We start from the raw sequence: 17,288 nt of genomic DNA on the forward strand, positions 1-17,288 counted from the left end.
GCGAATGCAGACGGGCAGGCAGCTAAAGTCACAGGACAAAGAAAAAGGGGGATTGGTGGAGCGCTGAAAAAGGAGTATAAACTGGATCAATGAGGTAGTACAATGAAAAATATTTATTAACTACTAATGATAAAATAAAATATAATGTAAAATGGGGTAGTTATAATCCCGGCGGTCGGAATCCCGGCGTTCAAAATCCCGACGCCGGAGTCCACGACACCCATAAATTAGTGGGCCGAGCATAGCGAGGCACTGGGCCCACTGCGTGGCGAGCGCAGCGAGCCCGGAAGGGGGAGAGGGGCGATCCACGTCCCCCCTTTTCGGGATTTTGAATGCTGGGATTCCTAACGCCGGGATTTCGTATCAAACCCCTAGCAGCACATGTGAATCATAATGTACAATTTAAAATGCAAGATTAAAATGTTGTAAATTGGACAATAGAGCTTTGATACTTAGTATATGGAGTCCTACTGGTTGGTATGTGGTGGCTTCTTGATCAAGTGATCATAGAGTCCCTGGTGTGTATCCGGACTGGCAAGGTGTTTTTGGGGAGTCCATAAACCCGCAGGATAGGTTACGCTGGAGGGTATATTGTAATCCTCAATATAGAGGCATCCTCACGATTGTGCGACCTTTGTATACAAAAGTGGAGCAGGTGGTGGTGTCCCAGTTCAAATTTAAGTGAAATTGTAGCCAGGATCAGAAAACACTTGAAGCTGGAGTTCTCCAAATAAAAACCTTGATATCAGGTCCAACAATTCAAGAAAGACAGGAGCTTCCTTAAAGTCACAGGACGCCAGCCGCCTGCCTAGTTCTCGGACCCCAACGCCGCAAGTCTAAGTCAGCCCAGACTGAGTTTGATTTGCGAGCAGAGGAAAAATAATTTGATGGTCGACGATGCAAAACATCCATTCGCAAAGTGGCGGCAATGTTCAGAGCGTGTCAGGGGGTGAGCATTCGCACGACTGGTGGGCGGCATTAGAAGACTCGCTGAGCAGAAAAACCCGGCTGCCGGGTGAGATTGCGGGGTATCGCATGCGAGGTGCCAGAGGTGATACCTTGCATTAATGAATAGGGGCCTTTACACTTGTACTTGGCAGCAAAGGGGTTAAAACAATACAAATCTTTGTCCGTGAAAAGCCTAAATCAAGCACTGTCCCAAGATAAACAGTTTAAAGTCCACATTTTATACATAAAAGCGGAAGAAACTAAAGCACAACTATAATAATAACTCCACAAAGCAATAATAATTGTGCACATATACAATCCACAAACAGTGGCAATCGGCCGTCCTGCATAATACATTTTGTTGTTGTGTTATACACAAAAGCCATTGGTTATTTCCTTTAGAAAGAGAGAGACAATATTTGGCTTGGAGCACTGACTGGAAACAGCTCATTCATGCACGGAGCACGCTGAAAGCAATCAGGTGACAACACGAGCGCCGCGTACATCTTCACTACCTCGGTGTCTGGTAAAAATAAACCTCAGTTAACTCAATGAAGCCTGTAAAATTCAGCTCTCAGAGGTTGGCATGGGGTATGCTGCTGGCACTTCCCGATACAGCCGAGAAACTGCAGAGTTGGCAAACAAGGCAGCAAGTTGTGTTTACACTTCTTCATTGAGGGAAATGGGCTGAAGGATCCTCTCTCAGGCGAGAGACCTGCATCTGAATTAGTTCGGAAAATCAATTAACTCCACCATGTTGGTGGCAAATTAGTTTATGTGAGTGCTGCCTGCTAGATATACAACCCCCTATTGTTACAGCAAACATATGGCATAACTGTCTATTTAAAGGTGTACCAGTGTCATATACAGTGATCCAATATACGTGCGAATCGAGACTGCACTAGGTGTAAGCTGCTAGTGAATGGGTTAAAATAATGCAATGATATAAATATGACAGGAACACTTTATTTTATGAACATGTAAACTAGTCATGACGTAGCTTTTAATTAAAGAAAGGCAGGTGCACTTACCCCAAAACGGGTTTTATCCAAAATTCACATTTTCAGCTTTGCTCGGACTTGCTTTTGAATGAACTCCCAATAAAATCACAAGTAAAGAGGCCTACACACGAGGAGATTTGCAGAGCGATTGGAGCCATGCTAGATAGCTCAGCACACAGAGATGTGTGCTGAGTGATCTGTTAGGGTCAGGGTTCTCCGCACTGGCGCTGGCCGGCGATCAACTAGAATTATATTATTAATTCTTTTATCCAGCATGCTGGATAGTAAATTGCCAGGCACATTGCTATAGCCCTGGGCATTTTCTAAGCAATCTACTGAGAACACTTACAAAATGCTCTGAAAATCGCTACATGTGTAGGGCCCATAAGCATTAAAATGATAAACTAAATCTGCTGTGTGTGTCACTTATTTGTGTAATAGCTCTTGGAGACTTCACCAACACGTTTCCTAGTTACACAGGCCGGCCAGGTACCTGTCACCTTTGAAATCTGTGCCCCAATTGCACAGTCCTGTGTATGAAGCCTGGCACGTGCTATGGCAATAGCAGGGATTATTATATACTACCCTTTAAATGCAATAAGGTATCTGAATGATGATAAAGGCAGAGCCAACATCAGACATGAATCAGAAGACCACAGATATGCCACAAGCACATAACATGTCTCTGTCCCTCTGCTGACCCCGAATCTATCCCCCAGTAACGTCCTGATGTCTACACACAATTCAATTTAGTCAATAAATGTGAAAGAACAATGTGGTTTCTTTACCAGCTGCTACTTTCCGTATACACCAGTGATAAACGGAATATCCTTGTTTAAACTGCTAGCTTAAATCTCAGGCCATAATTGGCATAGGAATATAAGGTGGCATTACAAAGTGCATACTATATTAGAATAAGGGATGGTTGGTGACCGTCTGTTACGGCACAATACTACTTACACACCAGATTCTGCTAACACAACGGTATACGGTCGTTAGCTCGACATGCATTGGGTCGAACACTGAAGATTGGCATGGCTACGGTCTACAGAGTTGGAAGGTGGACAAGCAGTAGATAGACAATGGCAAGGTCATATGAATTTTTTTGGTACTTATGTAGTAACTGGGCTGCCGATTTTGAAATCGGGTCCATCGCATCGCATCGCACCCGACCAAATCGCATGCGATGCGATGCGATGCGATGCGATGGACCCGATTTTTCCATAGGATTCAATGTTAAAATGGACTGAGTCCATTTTAACATGGAATTCAATGGGAAAAAGGGGTCCTTTTCATACCCCTACTATCCAAGTGGGCATGGAGTTGGATATAAACCTGTGGCGAGCGTAGCGAGCCACCGAGCCCGAAGCGTGGCGAGCGTAGCGAGCCCCGCGAGGGGACACAGAATACCGTCCCCTCGCGGGGCTCGCTTCGCTCGCCACGCTTCGGGCTCGGTGGCTCGCTACGCTCGCCACAGGTTTATATCCAACTCCATGCCCACTTGGATAGTAGGGGTATGAAAAGGACCCCTTTTTCCCATTGAATTCCATGTTAAAATGGACTCAGTCCATTTTAACATTGAATCCTATGGAAAAATCGGGTCATCGCATCGCATCGCATCGCATTGTATGCGATGCGATGCGATATCGCATCGCATCGCATCTGATTGTATGCCTTAACTTAAGGCATACAATCAAAAAATCGGCAGCCCAGATACTACATAAGTACCATTTTTTTTTCTTGAGCCGGCATGTGCCGACAGGCAGAATTTCATGCCCTACTTCCACTAGGATAGGCATGCCCAAACTGCGGCCCTCCAGCTGTTGTGAAACTACACATCCCAGCATGCCTTGCCATAGTTTTAGCATTCCATAATAGTAAAACTGTGGCAAGGCATGATGGGACATGTAGTTTTCACAACAGCTGGAGGGCTGTAGTTTGGACATGCCTGCACTAGGGTGTGGAGGGCGAACAGGATAGTGTGCCGAGTGTAAGGAGGCACCGCACCCGAAGCTTGGCGAGTGCAGCGAGCCATGCGGTACACTGTGACCGTGTCCAGGTCAACTATGTCGATTTTTGATACAAAAAAATCCTCACATCGACCTATGCCATTTTTGGCTTTCCAACCCTGCGACCTTTGCCATTTTGACCTATTTCAAGTATTGACCTTCAGTGGTTGACCCGATGACCCATACCCAACACAACATTCATGGCCAACACACTGGAGGGGTCAGACAGATTACTTCCGTGCCTGCCATTCATAAAGTCTGCGGAATATTGGTCATCTCTGCATTTCCCCACTTAATCCTTTTTCACCCATTGTCCAATATCCTCCGATGAGATTGGCTTCACTATTCTGAAAGCCAATCTATATGCAATCAGAGCTCTGAGCAGCAACCGCAGTAGCACAATACCGAGTACATGTTTACCAAAACAAAAATTACAACATGCTAAAAACATCTGAGAGCAAGCTGGTCCGAGGAAGGAATGTTCCTGGAGGATTGTGTTGCAAATAGTCTGCTTTACCTCTCCAATCCTGCTAAACATGCCTTCCAAATCTCTGCTTAAACCCCACAAAAATAAACACACTTTAAAATCTCTTGTAAACCAAGAGCAATTTGCTGCCAAAACAGCAGTTTGTTTATTATTAAGCCACGACCACACATTTGGATGGGATTCGCCCATTCAGTACTTGATCCAAGATCACTTGTGTGACTGAAGCCTGTTCGTGCAGTTGGAGGATGAGGCTACACACAGGCTCGGACAGTGCCCCCCCCCCCAGAATCCTTACTGCACTGCCTCTTGGTTTGCCCCAACATCTTTCCCCAGCAGCACTGACCTAGCATTACTAACGTAACAGAATGGCAGCGGTTTAAAGCTTTCTATACCCTTTATCTTACAAACAAAGGGGAAACAAAGTGTAGATCTTTAATTTTTCCCTAGGAAACTAGCCAGGGCCTTATCCTTCTTGTTAAATAATAAATGAAAAGTGCAAATAGTGCAGAGGTCTCACCCATTTGTCCTATGTCAACATGCAACGAGGTTTGGCTGGGACACTGCAGTCCTTGCTGTTGCCTGCTCTAATGGATAATGCATTATCCATTAATATTGCAGAAAGTCAATAGAAAGCAGTCTCAGGTGGGTTGTAGAGCACAGGTCATGAATGATGAAACCTCCCAACCACCATTTTTACCAACTCGAATACAAAGTTCATTCATGTATTTCACAGACCAGATCTCGCAAGTTGTACAGGTTTGGTCTCCCTCGTCCGTGTACTCCAAAAACCAAAATACCACGGTTTTCAGAATATTTCAGGTTTTATTTATTTTTGTTTTTTTTTACCCCCTCCCCTTTTTTTCATACTTGCCTCGTTGCCCGATGTCCATGGCAGCCTCCGGGATCCTCTTCAGCGGCATCTCCGGTACCAGGGGTGCATTGTGCGAGTGCACGGGCACGCAATGCACTGCTGGGACCGGAGATACCGCAGAAGAGGATCCTGAAGGCCACCATGGAACACCGTGGATGTTGATGGACCAGGCAAGTATGCAAAAAAAATTCCAAAATTCCCTTATTGAAAATGCTTGAGGTCCCAAGCATTTCACATAAGGGATAACTAACCTGTATTCAGTTCCAGGCCAAAAAAAAAAAAAAAAAAAACAAAAAAAAAAAATCGGTAATAATTTTCAGACAAAGACGGCCAGGGATTCCGAATGTAGGGACATATCCGGATTGAAAACCCCTGACTAAGGAAAATTCAATCGTTTTGCACCCTGGTGGCCACAAGATGGTTCCAGCATTTCTGTTCATAGCCCCCCATGCTGGTGACACCTGTACCTATTAAACATCTGTGGTGACAAGAGCATATTTAAATATATATATATATATATATATATATATATATATATATATATATATATATATATATATATATATATATATATATATATATATATATATATTCACTTTAACTGGTGGTTTGGGAGCGCAAAAACTATTGAATCACACCAAACATTAAAACATACAAAATGCACTCAGAGATAGATGAAATTGAAAATAAGAACAAGTTAAATGTTAAGCATTAGTACTACATATTACTTATAATTACATAAATAGGAACATAAAAATGGAAAATGCTAGAGCACTTTTCTGAGAAATACACACACACACACAAACGAGTTAAGCATTAGAGCGGGTCCTGTCGCTAAACATTTTGATCAAAAAGAGTATATTAGTATAATGGGCTTTTAAGTCACGGTGCGGTTCTCAGAATTATAAAAAAAAAAAAAAAGTGGCCAACCCTGCCTGTTACCATGTACGCTCTCCACACAGGGGCCCTTATTCTGATCGGTGCGGCCCGATCAGAATATGCGGCCGCAACCGTGCAGGCGAATCCCCGCCTTCCATACGGATCGCCACCTGCCGTCCGTATGCGGATATGTGGCGATCCGCATGAAATTGGACGGGGATACGCCTCCTCCGTCTTGGGAGCAGCCCCTGCATTCGATGGTCGCCGAACATCGAATGCAGGGCCGCACGCTCCACCAGGTCCCGCAACACAAGACCACACGGACACTTGTCCGTGTGAAATCATGTATAGGGGCGGGCAGCTGACATCCGGCGATGTCAGATGCCCGCCCCGTACCCACGCGTCACGGCCTCATTACCATGCATACGCCCCGCGTTTGCATGGGAACGCCCATGAAACGCGGGGCGTATGCATAGGGTAATGAGGCTAAGTAGCCCCTCACGCCCCTCTACGCCCCCTGTGCGGCGTATAAAGAATCCGTGCGGCGAAATCGCCTGCACATGCGCAGAGTGACCTCTGCACATGCGCAGACGATCAACATCGGCGGTCCGTCCGCATGCGGGAATTTCCGCACCGATCAGAATAAGGGCCAGGGTTACAAAAGGGACCTGGGTTGGTTGACCTGGATTACCTGTTTACACTACCCTGTAACCTGGGTCGTCCGGTGTCCAACCAAAATTTCTACCTGGGTTTTTCTTTCCTTGGACTGTTTCATGCCAAAACCCAGGGTACCCCAACAATAACTAGGTAAAAATGGTGGTGTGAAAGGGGTATAAAAATTATATCAAAATTAAATAAATCAAAACAATAGGTAGAACTGTAGATGAGCCACTAATGCATATATAAAAATAATAATAATTAAAAAAAAATCCCAAAAATGGAGAGGCTAAACCAATTGTTTGCAATGAATGCACACCCCTGCCTCATAGTGGCAGCCTGAACTTGCACAAAAACAGCCCCATAGAGTTTGAAGAAACTCAGGAGCCCGAGGTGTGCTCCCTACCACCAGTGCTGTGCCTAAACACGTGTTTTTCCCCTAACCCCTCTCAACCATAAGGCCGAAGAGGGGAAAATAGGGAACTGTGGGTCCTCTTCGCCGAAGCTTAGAGAGACCCTCTTTCCTCAACCCCCGGAAGGGTTAGGACGGTGGGTCCTCCGCACCCGAAGGTTTGGAGAGACCCTCAGTGGACTTCCCTCCGCCTTGCGGCTCGGGGTCGTCCTCGGGGGGACTGCAGCTCTCCCCAAAAGGCGAGAGCTTTGGCACGTTGGGGAAATGGAAGGCCCGTAAGGGTCGACCACACTACCCAAAAAAACGTGACAAACTACAAAAACCGTGAAAGTGACGAACGTGAGAAGGAAAAGAAATAAATAATAAAGAAGACCCTAGCCAGAAGGCCGGGGTGGGGGTGTGAAAAATTGTCCTACCCCATCCAAAAGGACGAGGTAAGGATGTGAAGCGCTAACCTAGAGGGAAGTGTGCAGTGCTAGTGCATGGTGATTTTGGGATCACCCGTGCATGTTCGGCACCCCCGAGTTTCCCCGGGGGCACAGTGCAGCCTCGGACTCCAAGCAGCCGACCGATCAGCGTCCGACCAAGTATTTCTCTGCTCCCATCATAGTTCACTTTCCAGCCCCTGGCATGGGAATGGGTACTCCACTGGGCTTTTCGAAAGACTCCCTTAGGGGCTGCAACCCCCTCGGAAGAGCAATCTACTCAGTGTTTCTCCGATCCCAAGGTTAAGTTACTAAGCTGGGCCTTTCGCGGTTTCCCCATCAGAGGCTACGAACCTCTGAAACAGGAGCCATCTACTCAGTCCCAGCCTTTCTCTGCTCCTTGGGAATGGATACTAGACTGAGCCTTTCGCTGTCTCATCCTTCGGGGGCTACGAACCCCGTCAAGAGAGTCAAACTACTAGGCCCAGTGTTTCTCCCCCCCTCTTACCAGTGGATTTACGGAAACAACACCTCCTACCAAAGGCAGAGGTGAAGGTACTCAGACAGACTTTTCACCACTCCCAGGCAAAAAAAGAGGGGTCCCACACCCTCCGCCCATCAGAGCAGCTACTCAGTCCAGCCTTTCTCTATTCTTTGCCAGGGGCCAGTCCATACCCACTGATAAGAACAGATACTACACTTGATCTTAGCCAAAAGGCCGAGAAGCGATAAAAACAGCCCCATAGAGCTCCGATCAATATTGTGCTAATTCGTATGATTTCTACATGCAAGGGGCACAAGTTGAGGTGCTGGTTCTGGAGTTAAACCTTTACACAAATGGCAACTCCCACCCATCGTAAACAAGTGACATGTCCAAACTATGGCCCTCCAGATGGCAACTCCCACCCCTTACATCAGACATGTCCAAACTATGGCCCTCCAGCTGTTGAGAAACTACAAGTCCCATCATGCCTTGACACAGTTTTGCTATCAGGGAATGCTAAATCTATTGCAAGGCATACTGGGATGTGTAGTTTTACAACAGCTGGAGGGCCACAGTTTGGACATGCCTGCCTTACATGGAATACAGTACATATTTATGAATACGAATCTACTGACTTAAAATAGGGATAGATCATTTTAAAATGTAGGCCGCACATTTCTCTGCAGTGTGCAAATAAACCGTGGGCCCCCCGGCCACGGAATTTAACAACAAGCATCAGGTGAATGGCTTGCTCACTTGAATTCAAATCTTCAAGCACGCCAAATTTCAAAAGGCAGAGAACAAAGTGTGTGGCGAGAGAATGCAGGGGCGTGTGAATGAGCCTCTCTCCAGCACCCTGTAATGGTCACTGTCAATCACGTCCAGCCAACAAGGGACTTGGTGGATTTTCACAGGAATGCGGGAACGAGCGTAGAGAATGGTGCACGCACACATTTATAGCAAACGTGGCTCTCTTTTATGTCTGGCAACCTTTATTAACTAATATAGAGCAATAAAATCTGATACAACATAAACTTTTGGTTTCAGATGAACTAGAAACAGTGAAAGGTGAAGGAAACTTCCAGTAATGTCAGTGTCTTTCTCCTGTGTGTGTCTACGTCAAAGAACACTGGTGGAACATGTCAATATCAAATTGCCTAAGTCTTGTATAGGTTGTTCGGTGTGTGCCGTGGGAAAATTTCGTGTGGTGCTGCATAACTGCTAGCTTTGTGGTTATACAAGGGAACAAAAAAAAAATTAGTCATAAGATGTAAAACCAGGTTCAACAACAAAAGCTTGCAAAAAAAAAAAAAAAAAATCATAAACAAACCAAAAAAACTATCAGAACAAGAACCGTTGGCAGCTAAAAAGCGGAACCACTGCCCAGTGTATTCTCTGCTTCCATGGTAGACTTTTCATGTCCGCTAAATTCAGAAGCCACTGGATGCAAAGTAGAAGAAATGAGTATCAGTCAGACTCTCCACACAATATACACAATGAGCGTTGCGTGTGGACTAAATACTGCCCGCCCCCACCTTGCACGCCAGGATGCCCGCACAACTGTAAATGGATATTTTGGAAAACCATCCATTTGGAGGCTATGGGGGGACACCCACATCATTCACTGGTTGCTGACCATCGAATGATGTGGTGCGCACACGCGGTCCCCATACCAAAGGTCCCTTTGGTATGCATGCACCCTTGACAGGAACAGGGCAGGAAGCGGTTACCTTGCTGGTCCACAGGTGCAGTCATTACTAACTGACTACATGCTTGAAAATGTGACATTCATAAACAGACGGAGTCACAGGTGGTAAGGAAAACATGAACTGTCGGTAGAGGTCAAGGACTAATTTGGCCACCCCTGACATTGGGCCTAATTCAGAACTGACCGCTAATGTCAGTCCGAAAGGAGAAAGCTGCCACCCCTTGCTAAATTGGGAGAGACAATGCCGGCTTCCTGTCAGTTAAATTACGAGGGGTTTATATACAAAATAGACAGATCAAGACTCGATAAATGTGGCCACAATTCCATGACATGAATAAAAGACTTATTGCCAAATAACTGATAAGAAAATGGCTAAAGTTTCAGTGACGTCTGAATTTTTTACCTGTGTTTTGCACACGTGGTCTCATATTTTGTGGCTTCACCAATGCATTAAATTGTGCTAGATGCAAGCGATAATGCATTATATCTAGTCATGCTGAATGTAATGTGAATATTTTATAATGCAATGGCTGGAACCAAATCTCTGCTTCTTATTTATTCAATTTTGATTTGCTTTCCTGTGTTTATTATCGTGTGAAAAGTGCATTAACAGATGTAAAAGCTCTAAAGCTTATACATGCATGGATGTATATTTAGAACATATTCAGATGTTGCACTTTATCACACATAAAACAAAGCAGGAAAACACTTAAAAAGGTGTCACATTTCCTGCGAACAAGCGAGAAGCTTGGGTAAAAGCAGCCGACTGACAGGAACGTGCATCTGTGGGCACATCAGAAACTGCTGTATTACCCAGGAAACATACAGGTGGACAAATACGCCACTTCCCTAGTAATAATGTGCCTGAACCCAGAACTAGGCCCAACCCATGGCCCTTATTCTGGTTGGTGCGGTAATATCCGCGTGCGTTCGTGCCGCCGATGTTTTGTGTCTGCGCATGTGCAGAGGCGTCTCTGCGCATGTGCGAGCGGGACGCACGGCCACATTCCGCATGAAATGTGTACACTACGAACAGGGGGTGGAGAGGGGTGTGAAGGGCTGTTTGGGCTCATTACCATATGTGTACACCCCGCGTTTCACGGGCGTTCCCATGAAAATGCTGGGTGTACGTATGGTAATGCGGCCGTGACGCACGTGTGGGGGGTGGACATATGACATTGCCGGATGTCAGCTGCCCGCCCAGATCCCTGCTTTTGCACAGAGAAATGCCCGAGTGGTCTGAGGTTGCGGGAGCTGCCTGGCCACTCGGTCCTGCATTCGATGGTCTGCGACCATTGAATGATGGGGGAGGTTCCCTGAGATGGAGGAGGTGTATTCATGAGAAATACACGTCCGGTCCGTTCGGACAGCTTCTTACCGCGTACGGATGGAGTTGGCGATACGTATGGAAGGCGGGGTTTAGGACGCACGGTGCTGGCCGCATATTCGGATCCGGCCGCACCGATCAGAATAAGGGCCCATGTCAGGTGACTTCTCTAAATCAGGGTTAGTCCAACTGTGGCACTTCATCTGCTGTGGAACTACACATCCCAGCACACCCAGCAATAATAAATAAATAAATACCACATATCACAATATGGGGCTACAGGAATTGAGGTTATAGAGTGCATACTATAGATGCACAATGGAATTTGGGGAATGGACAGACAGATGTTAAGCACATATAACATCTGTCTCTGCTGCTAGCGGGTGACAGAACCACTGCAATTAGTGATGGCGCCACCTCACAAAGCCGTCCTGTTATTAAGTATTAATACTATCAGCAGACAAAGACACACAAACACCATCCTTATTGGATACCACTTACTAATATACAGGTGGAGAATCCCTTATCCAAAAATGCTCAGACCCAGAAGCATTTTGGATAACGGATTATTCCTTTTTTCTGAATATTTTTATATTCCAATGAGGTATCTTGAGGACGGGAGCCATGTGTGAACACAAAATGCATTTATGTTGTATAAACACCTCAAACGCATGAAACACACACAAATATAGTTTACAGGATCTCAAAACATGAAACAAAGTGTGTGTGTGCGTGTTCCCAGGGACATGCATTGGGTCGGTCTCTAAAGATCGACATGGATTTGGTGGACACATGAAATATGTCGATGTGGCTAAGGTCAACACAAGCAATAGGTCGGCAGTCAAAAGGTTGGTTTTTCACTTTTGTTTTTTAACCGACATGTGCCAAAACTCTATTTCCTGCACTACCATCTAAAAAAAAAAAAAAGTGAAAAACTCATGTTGACCTTTTGGTTGTCGACCTAGCCATTGCTGACCTAATGCTTTTGTAAAACTTCCAACCATGACCTATTTCATGGGTCAACCTAAGCCGTGTCAAACTTCAGTGGTCGACCCAATGCATGTCAGCATAATATGTGTTGACCCCAAGACCCATACCCCTCTCAGGCACTGAATTTGAATGTTAAGCAATTTCTTGCACATATATAGCACCAGCTACAGATGTCCCCACTAGCGCCAGCTACAGAAGTCCCCACTAGCGCCAGCTACAGAAGTCCCCACTAGCGCCAGCTACAGAAGTCCCCACTAGCGCCAGCTACAGATGTCCCCACTAGCGCCAGCTACAGATGTCCCCACTAGCGCCAGCTACAGAAGTCCCCACTAGCGCCAGCTACAGATGTCCCCACTAGCGCCAGCTACAGAAGTCCCCACTAGCGCCAGCTACAGATGTCCCCACTAGCGCCAGCTACAGATGTCCCCACTAGCGCCAGCTACAGATGTCCCCACTAGCGCCAGCTACAGATGTCCCCACTAGCGCCAGCTACAGATGTCCCCACTAGCGCCAGCTACAGATGTCCCCACTAGCGCCAGCTACAGAAGTCCCCACTAGCGCCAGCTACAGATGTCCCCACTAGCGCCAGCTACAGATGTCCCCACTAGCGCCAGCTACAGATGTCCCCACTAGCGCCAGCTACAGAAGTCCCCACTAGCGCCAGCTACAGATGTCCCCACTAGCGCCAGCTACAGATGTCCCCACTAGCGCCAGCTACAGATGTCCCCACTAGCGCCAGCTACAGAAGTCCCCACTAGCGCCAGCTACAGATGTCCCCACTAGCGCCAACTACAGATGTCCCCACTAGCGCCAGCTACAGATGTCCCCACTAGCGCCAGCTACAGAAGTACATTTCCAGAAACTATGGTTTTCAGAATAATTTGAATAGATATCTCAATAAGGGATACACAACATTATATATATATATATATATATATATATATATATATATATATATATATATATATATATATATATATATATATATATACATACATACATACACATATTTTTTTTTTTTTTTTTTTTTTTAGTCCACTGTCATTGATGAGAAGACCATGTAAGCTAATGTGCTTACAAACCATTCCTCTCTGAGTGCAGGTAATGCAGTAATGGAGCATGCACAGCAGCAGATGCTGTACGGTTATACATATGGGAATTCAAAGACAATAAAAAAAAAAAGGAAAGGTGTTAAAATTACCGTATGTCAGGTTTACAGATATACAGATCACAGCCTATAAGAAGAATATGTAAAACAAATTCCTCAGTATAAATGGGTACTGCAAAATGGACATAAAATTCTTGGTATACAATACGTGGGGCGCTACCAGTTTTCGGGGAGCTCAGCAAGTCACTAGATGACGTCCCCGAGCAGTGTTTCCATTGAAGCGGACAGGGGAGGAAGGAAGCATGTGCATCATTGTCTGACGTTTGTAGCATACATGGATCGTATGTTTGTGGTTTCCTCAGACTTGTGCTCAGTTTTGGAGAAAACAAAAGGAGAACCTTTAAGGTACAACTAAACCACACATAGAAAAGTGCCCCAAGAGCTGACTCAGCAGAAACACAGTCGCCGTGGTTTATGCTCATAAACGTCCCACATTCCTATTAATGTGTACAACACTGTATTACAGTCTCAAAAGGAAGGACAGCTTTTACTGCTATACAAAGAGTTCTTCAGAAATGTTCTTTTGTCATCCACTCATACTACTAACGACTCCAGAGAACCTTCATATGTTTTATACTTGCGTATCTGTTCTACGCAACAGTATTCCAGGACCCCAAACTCTGCAAACTGTGGCCCTCCAGCTGTTGTGAAACCACACATCCCAGCATGCCTTGCCATAGTTATAGCATTCCCTAATAGTAAAAGTGTGGAAAGGCATGATGGGGCAACAGGTGGAGGGCTAAAGTTTGGCTATGTCTGGCTAATGCTGTGTACAAACGGGGCAATATGATCGCTAGCAATATATTGCTCAGCAATCATATTGCCCCGTGTCCCGTTTTCATCTGCGACCAGAGATGGTCGCAAATGAAAATTTAAACACTGCTGGGTGAAGAGGCAGGGGATGTCGCTGGTCGAAGGAGCATGCTCCTCCGACCAGCGACCATTCAGGGGCTGAAAACGGGAGCGCGCACCCGGCGATTTATCGCTGGTGCACACTCCAATCACTGTCAATATGGTCGCTCAGCGACCATATTCCCAGCGATTTCAGCCCCTATCGCCCCCGTGTGTACACAGCATTAGAGGGATAGAGCAGCTCAGGCAGAGGCACGCACCCCTCTGATATGTTGATGTTTTTCAAAACAAATAAAAATCTATGCTTTTATCATTTATATTGTACAACAGACACTGTATAAGACTATTTCATAGTGACAGGTTCTCTTCAATATAGTAACGAAGACATGTTCGGTGGGGCTCATTCACCGCACGGAGAGCATCTGCTGTAGATTTGCAACCATGATGAATGCAGCCAAAACACCTGTTCTTGTTCCAATGGTCACTACTGCTTCTTGTGCACTAACTGAAAAGCCCTAAAAATAAACTCGTGCAAGCTGCTTTTCAGCAAATGCGGAGGAGTTTACCATAGAAGTCACTGATCTCTATGATAGGTAATCAAGTTTTAATCAAGTTTTCATTCAGTCAGATACATGACTGGCAAGTTGCAATTGGTTTCCCTAGTTTATATATTGGTTGCATAGGAGGTGACCAGCATAGAAACCAGGAAGTAGAGAAACACTTACACATAGCAGCATTGCGGATACTCAAAGGAAACGCTCAGCTAATCTCTCACAGAAGGTGGATTTTTAAATGGCCAGGCCCCATAGTGTCCAGATATTCTTCTGTGCAGACTATGAGCACAATCATAGGGGTAAATTTACTAAGGTAGGAGAGTTGGATCCGATACGTAATCCCGGCGGGCGGGATCCCGGCGAATCCCGACATGGGGGGGGACGTGGATCGCCCCCCCTTGCGGGCTCGCTGCGCTCGCCATGCAGTGAGCCCGGTGCCTCGCTACGCTCGGCACGCTATTTTATTCTCCCTCTATGGGTGTCGTGGACACCCACGGAGGGAGAAAGTTTCGGGATTTCAGCGGTCGGGATTTCAGCGGTCGGGATTTCAGCGGTCGGGATTCTGAACGCCGGGATCCCGACCGCCGGCAAATTGACCGCATCCCGGAGAGTTCTATTGAAGTTGGGATGTTGTCCATAGCAACCAGAATTTACTTATTTACTTGGTACCTTCTAGAACACGGGTGTCAAACACAAGGCCCGCGGGCCAAATCCGGCCCGCCAGACCTCTTCATGTGGCCCGCACAATCTAGAGTCTAGATCCACTTTGCATTGGCTGCCTGGGGTGGAATGATGGACCGGGCTGATTAAAAGGCGCCAGCCGGGTTCTCTCCCTCTCCTGCCCAGCTCGTGTCCCACTCGTCACCGGAGAGACGCCGCGGGTTGCCGCGTCACACTCCCTCCTCCACGTGTCTGCCGCGTCACTCTCCTGCGCCTCGCGCACCCGGCCACTAGTCTCCATCTCGCTCCGACTCTCTCCTCTCGGCACAACACAGCAGCCAGCACAGACGGAAGCGAACGCCACAGTCTCCAACATCAGACCTTGCGCCTGGTACACTCAGCAGCAGGTACCTTTATGCAACTATGGAGCTCGAGAGACGGGGGTTTTACCACCTTTCAGCGGCTCAGTGTATAGATCAGGATATTAATCCAGGGAGCTCTCTCCCCACACCCGCCTCGCCGTGGCCACGCCCCCAGACTTCATAAGTGGTGTTTTAATAGAGCTAGCATTCTGACACTGCATGTAAACATTAGTCACATTAATTGGATATCTACATAGTATTTATATACTCTCAAGGTGCTTGATTTCCAGCATGGGGGTGCAGGGGGGTCCCCAGTAAATACCAACCAAAGATGAAGTCTCTGGAATTTTTGGTTTTAGGTGGGAGTATCGGATTGGTTTGTACTATGATGCCAACATACAACCGGCCCTTTGAGGGTGACCAAACTGCTGATGCGGCCCCCGGTGAATTTGAGTTTGACACCCCTGTTCTAGAAGATAATAGAATATGACCAGTTGCTATGGTAAAAGTATCCCTTAGTTTGTGGCCATTTTCAATTTCCTGCCTGGACAGAATATAAACTCACCCATGGTTCTCATGGACCCATTTAGATCCTAGACATCTTGCTAGAGAGGAGAGCCCTTAAACATTTGTACTGCAAAATAGGTACTTATGTAATATCTGGGCTCCCGTTTTTCTTATGAGACCGCGTCCCCTTGCGGGGCTCGCTGCGCTCGCCACGCTTCGGGCACGGTGGCTCGCTGCGCTCGCCACACTATATAAAATCAACTCCATGCGTAATTGGATAGTAGGGGTATGAAAAAATGGGGTGCATTTAACATGGGAGCCCAGATAATACATAAGTACCGCAAAATAATCCAGGACCAATGAGAGAGGTGTTTTCAGAAAAAAAAGAACTATAAGGTTCTATAATAATGTTCATTCTAGCACCCTGCACCAGTTCCTGCCTGGGGTATCACGGTGTTCTCTGGTGCTTCTATCACATTCTGATCTGTATCTCAGTGCCGAGATACAGGCCACAGAGTCCTAGATGCACCAGAGGAGACCAACTCTCCAGGCAGTTAAGAGGAACTTAATGGGAATGGTGCTAGAATGAACGCCACACAAGAATTTTAGAACACAGAATTTTAGAAAGATCCACTAAAATATTATTAGGTTATGTAATCTTAATATTTGACGTGCCATTTAATCCATGTGTGTGAAGCTCTGGTAATTACTAATTAACACCTTACACCGATATATATTGTTTAGTCACGGATCAGAAATGTTATGTCACCAGCTTTAGTGCTAACTACAGTGTTATCTGTCTGGCCGGCCTACAGTACAGTCCACCTGTCGTTCTATTTTTAAAATTGTAAACATTTTGGGAATTTTCTACATAGCGATGGCCGCAATTTGCTTCCAAAAGTTCTAGAACATTTTCTGAAACATTTTCTTGTTACAGGCTACATTCAAAACAGAAATAACGAATGTCCAATATTGGGAACAGGACTT

At 46.0% G+C, this 17,288-nt stretch overlaps 1 protein-coding gene and 1 pseudogene across 3 annotated transcripts in view; both read right to left on the minus strand.

Annotated features, from left to right (window-relative positions):
- NCOA2 (nuclear receptor coactivator 2) overlaps window positions 1-17,288 on the minus strand; it is a 200,273-nt gene that overhangs the window by 176,191 nt on the left and 6,794 nt on the right. The window lies entirely within an intron of this gene.
- On the minus strand, window positions 8,284-8,419 carry LOC146006077 (U2 spliceosomal RNA; annotated as a pseudogene).

Source organism: Crinia signifera, chromosome 5 (assembly GCF_055691185.1).
Source record: "Crinia signifera chromosome 5, ASM5569118v1, whole genome shotgun sequence".
NCBI lineage: Eukaryota > Metazoa > Chordata > Amphibia > Anura > Myobatrachidae > Crinia > Crinia signifera.